The sequence below is a fragment of the Strongylocentrotus purpuratus genome, unplaced genomic scaffold (genome assembly GCF_000002235.5).
Source record: "Strongylocentrotus purpuratus isolate Spur 01 unplaced genomic scaffold, Spur_5.0 spur5_scaffold_3, whole genome shotgun sequence".
Lineage (NCBI taxonomy): Eukaryota > Metazoa > Echinodermata > Echinoidea > Camarodonta > Strongylocentrotidae > Strongylocentrotus > Strongylocentrotus purpuratus.
The window spans coordinates 26,619,964-26,635,974 of NW_022145609.1; the positions used below are offsets into that span (position 1 = coordinate 26,619,964).

General features: G+C 36.9%; 1 protein-coding gene across 1 annotated transcript in view; it reads left to right on the forward strand.

Moving 5' to 3' along the window:
• The window catches only part of LOC105441443 (mutS protein homolog 5-like), a 46,434-nt gene that overhangs the window by 7,264 nt on the left and 23,159 nt on the right, over positions 1 to 16,011 (forward strand). The window contains exon 2 of the mRNA XM_030996754.1: positions 11,893 to 12,002. The gene's annotated coding sequence lies outside the window, so the exon portion shown is untranslated. The remainder of the gene's footprint in view (positions 1 to 11,892; positions 12,003 to 16,011) is intronic.

Below are 16,011 nucleotides of genomic sequence, written 5' to 3' on the forward strand. Positions count from 1 at the left end.
GCAAACTTTGTATCATGACGTATTAGTCAAAACATTTTTTTTCACATGATTGGTAATAAAAGCTTCCATTTCATTTTTTGAGAGGCGTTTCCAAAACTGGTCTATTCATTTAAGCTTTGAACCAAAACCGATTGTTGTCCTTGGCTCCTGTAGTTTTCTCTGTTGGTTTAAAAATAGCTGCAATGTGTGACTTCATTTTCAGAGTACAACTTTATTCAAGTTTGATACCTTTATTTTTCTGCGAATGAATATTTAAATAATTCTTTTTACAGCATTGTGACAGTGAAAAACCTGAAATCATGGATCTCATCACAATTAGAGTCTGTATTATTTTGTATAGGAATTCCAAACCATTGACCGTCAGCCTTTTCACACACAGCTAAATTTCATCGTATCTAGAGCTGATTATAGTTCAAAGCTGTTTAACTCAACAGTTTTAAACAGCTTTAAAGAAAATTTTCCCTGTGTGAACATCGTTTATACGATGTTCGAATAGATACGAAGTTGCGATTCATACGCCCCTCAAAGCAGGCTGCAGATACAAAGTTCTAGAGAGCTTGACATTTTGTGTGTGAACAGTATACGTCTTAAAAACTGGATGGAGCGTGCGCTTTTTTTTATATAACCTGACCTTCAATGCGCAATGGCACTACTGCGCATTTTTAAGAGCAGTAGTTAATCACAAAATGATTAACGATCGCACCAAAATTTCTGTGTGTGAATGATATCGTATGTAAAGCTGATTAGTTTAAAGCGCTTTAGACTAATCAGCTTTAAAGAATTTTACTCGTGTGTGAAAAGGCTGTACGTCTTGCTCCCAATCATTTCAAGGACTGTATTTTGAGCAATGTGTTCATAAAACTTCAAAAATACTTTCAGTTACCGGTAATGTTTTTTAATTTGTTTGATTTCAAAATATTGAGTTGCTGTCAATTGCATTGATAGATTTAAATTGTATTGTGTATTTTCACAGAGGCAATATCTTACTCCAGCAGTTTCATGGACTGTTGTTTAAATATAAACCTGTAATGTTTTTATGGTGGAAGGCTTTGCAAGGCAGGTGTAGTGTATTTCTGAAAGGATGAATAAGCACTTTATGCAAGAACTTGCGCCCCCCCCTCCCCCCCCCCCCCCCCCCCCCCCCCTTTGATCGAAACAAAACAAAACAAAACAAAACTTTGACGTCTTTCTTTCCATTGACTTTAAAGAGAAGGTTGAGTTCTGGGAAGAGGTGAAAAATAATTTGTGAGCATTACTCATTCTTATTATGCAAGTGTGGAAGAACATCAGATAAGACATGTTCCCTGAAAAGCATGGCTCTTCAAATGCCTTCATATTCCAAATATGTATGTAACATCGTAAAAATCGGGGGGCCGGCTTTTTACGCCATGTGTTCGTGTAGTCCCATATACATCTTTCTGTGTACAGTGTTTGTAACTTTACCAAGACTTGGCCAAATTTCTTATCATTTTGATGATTCCAGAACCTTGCAATACACACAAATTCTTATATGCTAGATGATCAACCTTTTCTGGTCGGTTCCACACCGTTTCTTTCACAATGCAATCGCATGACCAGAACTCAACTTCATCTTTAAACAACGGTCACCTGCAAACCACAACCCCTCCCAGAATCCCTCACCTATGGGGCCCCCCTCTCCTAGAGTCCTAAAGTCCCCCCTTGTCTGATGCATGCACCGCTAATCCTCATGTGGAGGATTAAGACATTACGATACCTTGCTTTCTAAACATCTTTCTCTGACCTCATTTGTTCCTGAACACGCCTCTCTGGTGTATAGCGGTTAATAAAGACCTGTCCAAGTCTATTTAGGCTGATGTCTCAATTCTCAAACCACGAGGGCGGTGTGCTGTATTTTGCCGATATCCAGGTGACCGTTACCGAACCTCGATGGTGAGTGTGTGGGGAAAGGTCAATATACTAGGAGACATTCAATTGCTCTCAACGATTCTTGCTATTAAGACTGGACTGATCTAGAGTTATCTGGACCAACCTCAAAAGAACACAAAATTGGAATAAGGGCAACCAATGTAAATTAATTCATCTTTGTATTTATAGGATGAGTAAGTAAAACCTCCATTTTTTCAGTTGAGAGCCAGAAGGACATCAACCCTGTGTGGAATCATATGAGTTAACTAACGACCCTTCAGCTATGAGCAGACATCATGTTTGTGTTTATGGCTGAATTATTGTAATTAAGGCATTTTTATCATGACTGGATTGGTCACAGGTAATCATCTTTCTGCTGGGCATGCTACATTTACTGCCTAGTGGCATGCCATTTTTCTGGCAACTGCTTTTCTAAAATGTTGCAAAGCTACAAAATCCCTTTAAATTTTGGTCAAGTTGCATGGAAATATTGATTGGATAAGGCGGAAAGGACAAAGGGTGGGACTATTAATTTAATAATGTTATGGTCAATTTGTAGCACTTTTCATTTCCTGCATTCCTTGAAATTGGGAGTGAGATTTGGAAAAGGATGAGAAAGATGCAGGTGTGAGGACATACACAATATAGGGTGAGGAGAGTCAATGGAGGATGAGAGAGAGAGAGAGAGAGAGAGAGAGAGAGAGAGAGAGAGAGAGAGAGAGAGAGAGAGAGAGAGGGAGAGATAAGAGAGAGAGAAAGGGAAGGGGAGGGACAGAGAGGGAGAGCGAGAGAAAGAGAGAGAGGGGGAGGGAGAGAGGGGGATTGAAAGAGAGAGGGGAGGGGGAGGGAGAGAGAGAGGGGGATAGAAAGAGAGAAAGAGAGGGGGAGGGAGAGAGAGAGGAGGAGGATAGAAAGAGAAAGAGAGGGGGAGGGAGAGAGAGGAGGATAGAAAGAGAGAGAGAGGGGGAGGGAGAGAGAGAGGAGGATAGAAAGAGAGAAAGAGAGGGGGAGGGAGAGAGAGAGGGGGATAGAAAGAGAAAGAGAGGGGGAGGGAGAGAGAGGAGGATAGAAAGAGAGAGAGAGAGGGGGAGGGAGAGAGAGGAGGATAGAAAGAGAGAGAGGGGAGGGGAAGGGAGAGAGAGAGGGGGAAAGAAAGAGAGAGAGAGAGGAGGATAGAAAGAGAAAGAGAGGGGGAGGGAGAGAGAGAGAGGAGGATAGAAAGAGAGAGAGGGGGACGGAGAGAGAGAGGGGGATAGAAAGAGAGAAAGAGAGGGGGAGGGAGGGGAGGGAGAGAGAGAGGATAGAAAGAGAGAAAGAGAGGGGGAGGGAGAGAGAGGGAGAGAGAGGGAGAGGGAGAAAAAAAGAGGGGGCGAGGATTAAAGAGAGACAGATAGAATAAAGAAGGGAGAAGAAAACAAAGTTTAAAAAAAGTGAGTGAAATGTAGAAGAGAGAGAGGGGAGAGAGAGAGAGGGGGGGGGGAATAAATGCATTGGGAATGATATGATAGGAAGAGGAGTCTTGTGTAGGGGAGCAAGATAAAGAGAGAGAGGGGGGAATAAAGATCATGATTGGATGACCACTCACACCCTTGGTATAAGTCATTAACCCACACCACTAGGGTGTGCTTAAAAGTGATTAAATCACTAACTGAGTTAAATTTAAACAAGTGGTCAATTAGCAATTAAGCATTGACGCCTCATATTAAACCTGTGGTAAAGCTGATAGATGCATCCAATGGATTGACTATCCCCTAGTGATCTAGGGTTAACAACTAAATTAATCCTACCCCATTTTTCGCAACTCAAGAATGAAAAGTGGACTAGTTGAATTAGGGCCTTCTTGAATACTTTTTGAGGTAAGCTTTAATATGTCATATACTCAAGAAATATGAATCAGGAGAAAATTTGTTTTTCATGTACTTGAAAAATTACAAAACTTGGTAAGGCTATGAATAATTTAGTTGTTAAATGTATCTTCTAACTATTACTCCTACTTGTTGGATGACTGTCCCACCTCTTTTACTTTTTCTTTCTTACCTTTTTCCCCAAAGCTGTCTGCTGAGAGCCAGAGGAGTGTTAGAAGTATGCAGAGTGCAACTGATTTTCTTTAATCATTATTAATGGTTCACATGAGGCAAGATATTGGAATTGAGGGAAGACTGATAAAGTTACAGCTAAATTTGGCTAAACGTTGATGCAGACTATTACAATATTTGGCAAAAATATTTAAAAGGTGCTAATAACTCTAATTTTCACCAGTTGCTAAATGCTACATTAATATTCTGGAAGAATTCCCTTCTACAATAAAAAAAAAAAAAAAAAACAATGAAAGACGCAGAGCATTTAAATGAATGGGACATGATTCAAAGATAGATTCTGTTTGATTTCTAACAGAATGTGATGGATAACTTAGAACCGTTGTCGTACAGATGTTAATTAGGACAGAGGAGTCACAGATGAAATGATATGACATAGAATGTGAGAACTTAATGTACATGTAGTCATCAGTTTAAGGAGGAAGGGTATTCCCTCTTCTTAATTGTTTTGGTGAGTAACAACCGACTGTCAATTGAGGAAGGGTGGGCACATGTATTCACCCCTCCAGTAAAGGATGGGTACAGTGGCGTGCCCCAGCCCCTCCTATTAAGTTTGTATATTTATTAAAAGATGGGTACAGTTGCGTGCCCCTCCTAGTTTGTAGATTTATTAAAGGATGGGTACAGTTGCGTGCCCATCCTAGTTGGTAGATTTATTAAAGGATGGGTAGTTGTGAGCCCCTCCTAGCTCGTAGATGTATTAAAGGATGGGTACAGTTGTGTGCCCTTCCTAGCTCGTAGATGTATTAAAGGATGGGTACAGTTGTGTGCCCCTCCTAGTTTGTAGATTTATTAAAGGATGGGTACAGTTGTGTGCCCCTCCTAGTTTGAAGATTTATCAAAGGATGGGTTCAGTTGCCTGCCCCTCCTAGTTTGTAGATTTATCAAAGGATGGGTACAGTTGCGTGCCCCTCCTAGCTCTTATATTTATTATAAGATGGGTACAGTTGCGTGCCCCTCCTAGTTTGTAGATTTATTAAAGGATGGGTACAGTTGCGTGCCCCTCCTAGTTTCTAGATTTATTAAAGGATGGGTACAGTTGTGTGCCCCTCCTAGCTTGTAGATTTATTAAAGGATGGGTACAGTTGTGTGCCCCTCCTAGTTTGTAGATTTATTTAAGGATGGGTATAGTTGTGTGCCCCTCCTAGTTTGTAGATTTATCAAAGGATGGGTACAGTTGTGTGCCCCTCCTAGTTTGTAGATTTATTTAAGGATGGGTACAGTTGTGTGCCCCTCCTAGTTTGTAGATTTATTAAAGGATGGGTACAGTTGTGTGCCCCTCCTAGTTTGTAGATTTATTAAAGGATGGGTACAGTTGTGTGCCCCTCCTAGTTTGTAGATTTATTAAAGGATGGATACAGTTGTGTGCCCCTCCTAGTTTGTAGATTTATTAAAGGATGGGTACAGTTGTGTGCCCCTCCTAGTTTGTAGATTTATTAAAGGATAGGTACAGTTGTGTGCCCCTCCTAGTTTGTAGATTTATTAAAGGATGGATACAGTTGTGTGCCCCTCCTAGTTTGTAGATTTATCAAAGGACGGGTACAGTTGCGTGCCCCTTCAAGCTCATATATTTATTGTGTGCCCCTCATAGTTTGTAGATTTATCAAAGGATGGGTATCGTTGTGAGTTACGGTATCTGGACCAGTGTGTCAAATGGTTTTCAGTTTTTAGATTTCTTGGATGGAGTCTGTCAGTTTATCTAGTTGAATAACTGTGTACATCTTTATTCAAGAAGTATGAAGGTAGTTCACCATCATCAACTTCAAGAGTCTTTAATTTGGCAAATATTGGGGAAAAAAGATGAATAAAGTTGTCTCTAAGCCTTACGAAGAAATAAGTAATGGAATAGAGTATTCTGTTGGAAGTGTGTTGCTGACTCCAATATGTCTTTGAAAGTTTCATTGTATTTTGTAAGAAGTGGAACAATTTTTCTTCTCTCATTTAATGACTCAAATATATTGAATGATAGATTAATACAGCTTCTTAACTTTGCAGCAATGGCTGCAGTAGAGGGTAATCCCATATAAACTTATTCTTTGAACAAGAAACCAGAGGAAAACCACCCTGCTTGCTTGTTAAAGACTTGATCCATTTAAGAACTTAATCACCAGATTAGATTATCTTGATTAGCGCAATAATTACCCACTAGGATGCGGACGGTATGCTGTGACAGGCTAGTCATATCTTTAATTGATGACTCTTACATTCTTTGTGAGAAAGGGGTGTTCCACTGTCAAAAGATAGTGACACAGATATTGTAATGATCTCTTTGATAAGAAAGAGTTCACATTGAGTCAATAGGCAGTGTCACAGCTAACATGATTATCTTTAGGTTGTATTCATACGCATAGATAATGAGTTATTAACATTGATGACGAGAGGGATGTTCCACTGTCAAAAAATGGTGACACAAATATTTGTAATTATCTCTATTGAGGTAGCTTTCACATCTAAAGATTGGACAAGTCAATAGGCAGTGTCACAGCTAACGTGATTATTTTTAGGTTGTAGCCATACGCATAGATAATGACTTATTACCATTGATGACAAGAGGGGTGTTCCACTGTCAAAAGATAGTGACACAAATATTTGTAATTATCTCTATTAAGGTAGCGGTCACATCTAAAGACTGGACAGGTCAATAAGACGATGACACAGCTAACATGATTATCTGTAGATAATATTCATACATGTTTGTAGAGATAATGATTTACTCCCATTGATGACTAGTGCATTTGTTTATAAGAGAGGGGTGTTCCACTTTCTAAAGATCGTGACACAGATGTTGTAATTATCTCTTCAGGTAGTGTTTATAGCATATAACGAGTCAATAAGACGATTTTAACACAGCTAAAGTAATTATCACTAGGTTGTATTTATATGTAGAGATAATTGTTTGATTTCATTGATGACTATTGCATTTCTTTATGAGTAGAGGGGTGTTTCACTTTCTAAACATCGTGATACAGATGCTGTAATTATCTCTTCGGGTAGTGTTTATATCTAAGCATACAACAAGTCAATACTAACACAGCTAAAGTAATTATCACTAGGTTGTATTCGTATGTAGAGATAATTGATTGTCATGATGACTATTGCATTTCTTTATGAGAGGAGGGTGTTCCTCTGTCATAAGATGGTGACAAAGCTATATCTATTATCTCTTCAAGATATGTTCACATCCTGACATGGATGCTGATGGCCTTAATTGATGACTATTGAATATGTTTTATGAGAAAGGGGTGTCCCCCTGTCAAAAGATGGTGACAAAAATATTGTAATTATCTCTTAGGATATGTTGATATAAAAATGTTATATATTGCAAGTCTAATTAATGAATATAGTTAGTTATGTGAGAAAGAAGCCTGATATTACCCACACATTTTGTAGCAAGAAAAAAGAAAAGAAAAGGAATAATGTTTTTAGATTGTTGGATTTGGAGATATTGCATGAAAACAGTCTACAGAATTCAAGTTTATCTTAAGATGCCTTTAAGTTACATGCATCTTGGATACTGGGTAATGATAATGTAATAACATGATTACTTTTACTTCATAAAAAAGGCTTAATTATCTCCACAAGTTTCACAATACCATATGAAAATCATATTACTGTGTCTGGCAAAGATATACTTATTTCTTTCCTCCAAATCTATGTCAAAGTTCTGTTTTGTCACTCCATGGATAGAAAATAATAGGATATCCTGCTGAATTCCATGTAACTGTGTGAAGGATACCATAGTTCATTGACTCTTCATTGCATTCATCACACTATCAGGACAAACTGGAGCTTCGTGAAAATGATTAATCTTGTTACTATCTTGAACTATTTCAACAGCTAAAGGAAATCCCCCAGGGTTTTTAGTTAGGAAAGAAGTCGCTGAACTATGGGCCGAAATATTCTAAAAACTTGTTAAAAGAATGCCCAAATTACATATGAAGTCTACCAAGGATATTAGGAATTTGGGAACTTGTGCTATATTCAATTTTGATTTCATTTAGATATAATGTCGTCCATCAGATATGATGTAAATCTGTAAGGCCCTTCACTTATTGCTATAATCATGTACTCACTTTCTTTGGAGTCAAAGAGAAACCATTTTAAATGGAACCAAAAATGTGGTCTTTCTATACAGGTGGTCACTAAAGCAGGTTTGACTGTAGTATCTATACAAGCACTACTCAAAAACTTAGATAGTATCTATTAATATCACTACTAGATAACATTACTGATTAAAATGGCGTTCAAAGGCGAACAAAGAGTGGCATAACTCACTATGTTTCAAGGTAAATAAAGTATGTGTAGGCTTGCGGGTGCACCATGTGAGAGAGAGAGAGAGAGAGAGAGAGAGAGAGAGAGAGAGAGAGAGGATTGAGGAGTCCTGAAAAGGACTCTCTGTAATCTTTCTTGAGGGTGTGTAGTCCTGAAAAGGACTGTTTGTGTAGTCTTGAAAAAGACTGTTGGTTATCCTCTCTCTCTCTCTCACATGGTGCACCCGCAAGCCTACTGTACATCTACATCACCATGCAAGCCGACACTTACAAGCAGTAAATAAAGTAGCATTATTGATCTGTATGGGTTGTAGGATGGGATATACCTTTCACACTGCTTCCTTGCATTTCGTCTGTCTCTGATGTGACTGCGACAGCTGATAGAAATGACCCGTAGACAAATCATCCCCTAATTGAAGGGTGGAAACTCTAGGAAATTAATCACATTTCTCTTATTTTGGTCACTCCTGGGTGATAAATTCTGTTTACAAGCACAAGGGATAATTGATACTGTAATGTTTTTATTCTTCTTGATTGACATTTCACCATTTTATTTGATAGAAAATACAGTGATTGATATCTAGTTAATTGATTCTATCAAAGTGCATACCTATAAACAAGTGATTATAAATAGCTTTAATGACAGGGGATTCCTACTTTAATGTTAATGTCATCATTTAAGAGCTAGAAATGCAATAACTGAGAGCTTTTAACAAAGTTTAAGACTTTTACCTCTAAGAACACAATATGCATGACTCCTTTTCTACAGTTTTGAACAGGTAAGTTTTCAATCTTTTTTTGGAAAAGAAAAGAAAAAGTGCGTTTATGCGAAATATAATTTCCTATATTGTCCGAAACATCAATCATCCATAACATTTTTTAAATTTAAAACTACTTCTATTATTATACCTGAATGTTAAAAATTGTCTATATTGTTAAGGTATGAATGCCTTTAAAATGGTGTAAGTGATGAAACAAGAAGTTGAACATATTCACTGACCACTAAACCTTTAGATCACTCTCTAAGAATTTCTAAACCGCCAGGAGTGTGTCACTCAAAATTACAGGAAGCGTTTCGCTGTAGAATGGCGTAATTTAATGGAAACTTTACACGCAAACGTCAGTCTGACACGCCGGCCAGTGAAAGTGATATGAATAGATTGTAAGGAGAGAATTTTTTAGATGAATGGAGATGTGTAAGTTATCCAACCTTGAATATTTTGTTTCTACATGTAACATTACAAAAGTAATAAGAATAAACTTTTGGTGATAAATGTAGGTTAAACTGTTCGTTGTCTTTCTAGTTTTGTATGGGATTACTTCTTGGGGCACAAAAAAAAAAAAAAAACAGGATAAATCACAAATGAAGTGAGTAAAATAAAGGATTATATTAATTAAACCTTTTGGAGATTTTGATTTTGATTAAATGTAACTTGGTATTGTTCTCCAAAATAAACAGATTTTAAAAAAATTCTGAAATGTCAAATGGAAAGAGAAGGAAAGAGAAGAGATGATAATAATTTTGAAGAAAGATTCATTCATCTGAATGTGAAACTCATCAGAGGTAGGAAAAAAACAGATGTGAGAGAGACAAAAATGTAGACAACTGGAAAGATGAAGGGAAAGAGAAAAAGGAAAGCAAGAGAGAGGGAAAGAGAAAAAGGAAAGCAAGAGAGAGATGGATGGAAAACAAATACAAGCAGGAATAAATTGAGACAAGAAATATATAAATATTTATAGGTTAACAAGAGACGAGGCATATTCATTCAATTAATATTGCCTATTTGTTTGAGTACCCTGCCATAAGATGTCACAATTTAATTGGATTTTACACGCAAATGTCGGCAACCCTGGAAAAGAGTTGGTTCAAAGGAAATTTTTTGGCAAAAGATTCAGTCTTAGAAATCTGAACAGCTGGTCCCACTAAGACAGAAGATATTAAAAGAGGAAGACCTGATTTACGTCTTCCTTTGTTGCTGTTATGATTGCATAGAGATAGACAAAATTGGAAGAAGCAGGAGAGAGAAAGAGAGAGAGAGAGAGAGGGGGGGGGGGGGATACAGAGATGAAGTGGAAATGAGAGAGAGAATGGGAGATAGTTAGAGGGAGGGTGAGAGAGAGAGAGGGGGGGGGGGGTGAAATGGAGAGATACGGGGGGGGGGGGGGAGCAAACAAAAACAGAAGAAAGAGAGAATTGATTGTGAATAGAAGTTGCAACTAAATAGGTAATGTTTTTAATGAATTAAAAATTGTTTTGAAAAAAGCAGGTTAATCAATAAAATATTGGGAATAGAAACATAAGGAATGAAGAAGGGAAAGAAATATGCTGCAAGATGTGTTTTTTTCTTTAGGAGATAGAAGTATATGTCATTCACATTTTTAAAACCACTTCTCACGCAATACACAAGAATCTTACATTCTTAGATTTATCTTTTGCTCTTTTTCCGAAAATTACTAAACCTCATTCACTTTCAAATAATCATGCTCTTTATAAAAGATTTCCTGAATCAAATATGACTAGGTCTTACCCGAAATAGTTCTTAGGAAAATCTGATGTCACTGTCTGCATATTCCAAGGTGAAGTCCAATAATAATTGATTTTATTAAAAGATAAAGAAAAACAAACAATAATCTTATTAGTTTATAACTGTGTAAAGCCAATAAGCAATTTATAGCGTGATTGACAGTGCAATAGCGTTGATTCATCACTTCAAAAAGATGATATCCCGCAAACCGATCTTCTTTCTAGTTTGTAAAAGGATAAGGTCTCCGTTGCTAGATCCCGTTGAGCGATTAGCGCCCTGTGGTTTCCAGCGCGCTCAACAAGGATATGTCTAATTTTGAGTGATTCGCCAAGGATTATGGGTGGCTTGTCAACCTGTTCAAAGCGAGGACGAAAGATTTATTATTTATGCCCGTTATTCCTTTTCCTCCAAACAAGATCCAACTTTTTGTTTGGGGGGGGGGGGTGCAGGGAGAGTGAGATGATAAAGGTTATATATATGTGAAAAAGAGGATGCACAAAATACCAGATGAATGCTACCACCTAGCGCATTGAATGAGCTAGTCAGGTGATATAGCAATCACTTTAGAGTAATTTTTGTTATGTAGTAATATTAATAATCAAGTATTACCCACACAAATTTAGAGCAATAATTCATTAAAGTAATTTATTTTGCCTGATGTGACGATAAGTATGAGACTGAGGATGTTAGTTATCACTGATGATGGCTAGGATGATGATGATGATACTGATGATTGTGGTGATAGTTTTATCCATCTTGGCAATTTTCAATAATAATGGTAATGGTATACACAGAACATTATTACTATCATGAAATTGATGGTCAAAACTAGGAAATTATCATTTTCCATCCCTCGGATAGGACGTTAAATGGAAGCCCTGTGTACTAGAGTCACCACCTTTGCATGTAAGGAACTCATTGCACTATTCGTACAAGAGTAGGGGGAAACCCCAGTGTAGTGATCCACCTGCACACCCCAATCAGTCATACCGAGGGTTACATTGATTTTGTTCGCTGTTCCCCTCTCAGGTATAGGGGACGCCTAATACTTAATAATCAGTCTTTTTTTCTTCTTCATATGTGATTAATCTCAACTCATTTCCATCCTTGTAGATCCGTGCCACCGGAGGACTTCTGAAGTTCCTGGAGAAGAAGAGGATTGGAGTGGAGTTAGAGCGATCTGATGTTTCCAGTCCGGTCCTCAACATCAAGACATTTTCCTTGTAAGTCAGGGGGAAAAAAGGTTATGTGCCAATCGCAATGATTTTCAAAAAATCAGCTCAAGGGCGTTAAAAATTCATTTTATTATTATTATTATTATTCCTAACAATAAGAAATATATATATTTATATTGACATTTTTAACATGATGGCAAATAACCAATGACTGAAGCAGATAAGAGAGAAAGACAGATAGAAAGAGAGAGAAAGATAAAGACACATAACGAGAGAGACACAGATAGAGAGAAAGACAGAGAAAGATAAAGACACATAAAGAGAGAGACACAGATAGAGAGAAAGACAGAGAATGATAAAGACACATAAAGAGAGAGACACAGATAGATAGAGAGAGAGAGAGAGAGAGAAAGACATAGAAAGAGAGAGACACAGATAGAGAGAGAGAGAGAGGGGGGGGGGGGTGTGGGAGGAAGGGGGAAGGGGCCATATGTACTATAAGGATTAGAAAAAAGCGGAAGAAAAAAAGAAAGAAATTCATAAGTGGAGAAATTAGAGACAAAAAATATCCTTCATATTCTGTGCCTTGTTTATGACACATCGCATTTCCTGAATCTCCCAACCACCAACATTGTTTCCTGCTGTACATCCCAATATTTTAATAGGAAAGTGAGTCAAAACCAATGCCTGAAATAAATAATTATCCAATGTTTTTTTGTTCTTTTGTAACTTCCTCATTCATACAGACCTCTACACAACCTCACCACTGTTTCCTAAAAATCATTTTACTTTGTATGGTGATGGTCTTATATTGAGTCACCGCTTCCATGAACAAATCAAAGGGCACGGATGGAGAGAGATAGAGAGGGTGGGGGGTGTCACTTTAAATGTCAGAGCTATGAAAGGAAAGAAGAAAGATAAAATTATGGATGGTTTGAAGAAAACAAGAAAAATTGCGTGAGGGATGTTCACGTTTGATAATTTTTCTTCCACCAAGTTCAACATTTTGTAGAGCATGGATTGTTTTCAATTATCTCTTTATCACTAAGACATGCACTTGACAGTCCATCATCACATCATCACTCCAAACTTCTCATCTTTCTTTCAAAATCCCAGAGCAGAAACTATTTTTAACATGTGAAACTTCCGCATGATTCTTGACCACCAACAAAGTTTCCTTCCAGTTTTTAGGAACTGATGAGTCAGGAATATCCATAACACATTTATTATTTTTATACTGAGGCAGTCAGAAGGACATTGTTTTAAATATGGATTACCTCCTTCTAGCTCTTAGGAATTAATATATTTTGTAGAAATTAAGAATATGGAAAGCATTATTCCTTGGAAGGTTCTGATATACTGTATGCTATTGCAGAGCTGCCAACCATTCCGTGTTTGCCGGAATTACTCTGTTTTTTCCTCCAAATTACGGTATTACGTTTTTTCTTCAAAAAATACTCTTTTGTTTTTTTACATACTGCACGTTAAACAACTGCCCCAAAATGTTGATTTGATCACAAATTCAATAGAAAACTAAGTTTAAAACATACCTGAAGAGAAAAACATTCTCAAAAAGAATGAAATGCCGATAATACCAAAAACAAAACTAGACATATAATACTTGTTTGGAACAAGTATAGGTGGGCTGGTCAACTAAAATTTGATACAAAATAGAGCAAAAATAAGCGAGATACTGCTAAAAACAATGTCATGTAGATTAATGATGTGAACGAAATGCACCTTCTATAGTCATAATACGCAAATTGTGAAATTTCTGACATGAGGCCTTTAATCGAAATTTTCACTCTGATGACGTCATCAAAATGAAAAATGGTTATTATTGAACTTGTAGAAAATTATCTTAGCTACAACATATCGAAATTTTGAAGAAAATCGATCAATATATACAGAGATACAATCAATTTTACATAAATATGCTGACTTCATAATATGCAAATTCGTATTTTGAGTTCCAAGGCCATTATGATGATGTCACGATACACTTAATGGCCAAATGAGACATGAAATCATATCTCCGACTCATACTCTTTTCAAATATCAAAACAGAATTGGGGTCCAGGTGCATCCCAAAGAGCTATAATGAATTGTGTATAGGCATGTTTTTGCCCATGTATGTTATGTATTACAAGAGCTCGCGCGCACGGACATTTATGTTAAGCGAACGCTCATTCCGTTAATAATAGTCATAAAGAGATAAACATGGTATCAATTTGTTTGTAAAAATATGGAAAATATCTTGAAAGAAAAAAATGGCGATTCTATGTTTTGTAATGGTGTTACGCGCGAAAACGCGCGCGCACGCACGTGTGCGCGATTTTTGCGCGATTTTTTATAAAATGCTTAAAATGGCCTTAAACGTATGCAAAATAAATTTGAAACGATTCTCAGCATTATAAAATTTTGCGCGCGCACTAACGCGCGGACGTACGCGCACGCGCGCGTTTTTTGACATGAAATTGACCGGACTGATATTGACCTTGATCATGATAAATATGAATGAGAAATGATTTACCGTTATGAAAATATGAGCATGAGTAAATTTTCAGAAAATTTCACAAAATGGCGCCTAGATGACGTCATCAGTCAAGGTCAAGGTTTTAAACCTTACCGTGTTTTCTCCATATGCCTATACATATGTGTGCCAAATTTCAAGTTATTTGATTTAGCCATTTTCAAGTTATCTTGTTAACAAAAAAGTGGTTAGAAATAAAATAAATAAATAATAATAAAGGCAATTTTAACAAAATTATAAGGTGGTCTGTATAGATACAGCCCACCTGATTAAAAAAATACCTGCTTGTATGGAAAAACAGCATGAGGAATGGACATTTCTGCACTGGAAGTGTGTCATGTGTGGTTGTAAATTTCGATTTAATGAATTCCTTTTTTTGCCATCATGGTTCCTTTTTTTGGTCGCACAAGGTTGGCAGCTCTGGTATTGACGTATCGTATGCAGAGCACCAAAAGGGCGTATAACTATGTAAAATAATAGGGAGTTAATGCCCTTATGACTCAAAGTAGATGATATATAAACCCTCTGCTTACTGGAACCGGCTGATCCCTGTGTTATGTCAATGGGAATTAGAGAATTCAGTAGTCATCGGGTTAAACATAGAATATTAAGAATATAGAATATATTATCCTCTGGGATGTCTTTATTTGTTCCATTTGTTCAATTTCGCGTTTTGAAGACAGACATTCATTCATTCTTTCATTTTTTGCATTTTCTTTCTTATTTTAATGTACACGATTCTTTGTCATGATGTAAGCTGTTCCCTAATATTTTGAAGCGCCTTGAGCATTTAATTAAAATGGATAGTGGCGCTATATAAATCTCATGTATTATTATTATTATTATTATTGCTGAAATTTTGGCTATTCATTTTAAACCACAGGGTTGCATGGTCAACGGCATAGCTTTTGGTAAAAATGTTTCTACTCTGGTGATAGTGATGATTAATTTCATTTAAATTGGGTCAAAAGTTGAAGGTCACAACAACAACAATAACAGGAAGAAAAAAGAAGTGGAAAAAAACACTGATCGATCTTTGTTGTCCTTTGATTAGGAATACCGGGAAAAACCCATTTTAATTTTTTGTTCTATATGTGCTGTCTTTTAGTTTCTATAAAGGATTGTTTTTGTGCATGCAGGTGAAAAACAAGGAAGTGGCAACAACACCAATCAACGTTGTTTCATTTTCGGTTGACATTTTTGTTTACTATTGAATGAAAGTGGTTTGTTTACATACACAAACTACATGGACTAAAAATTGTAAAGATTATCTTGAGTGCTTGTAAGAGCTACACAACATTATTTTGTGTACACAAGAAACCGCCAAATGATAACAGAATTTTCTTTAGCTACATTTAAGAAAGGATGGCATAGTTAAAGGTAAAGACCAGTTATGGTCATGCGATTGTATTGTGAAAGAAACGTTGTGGAATCGATCAGAAAAGGTTGATCATCTAGCAGCTAGCATCTGCAAGGTTCTGGAATCATCAAAATGATAAGAAATTTGGCCCATTCTTCGTAAAG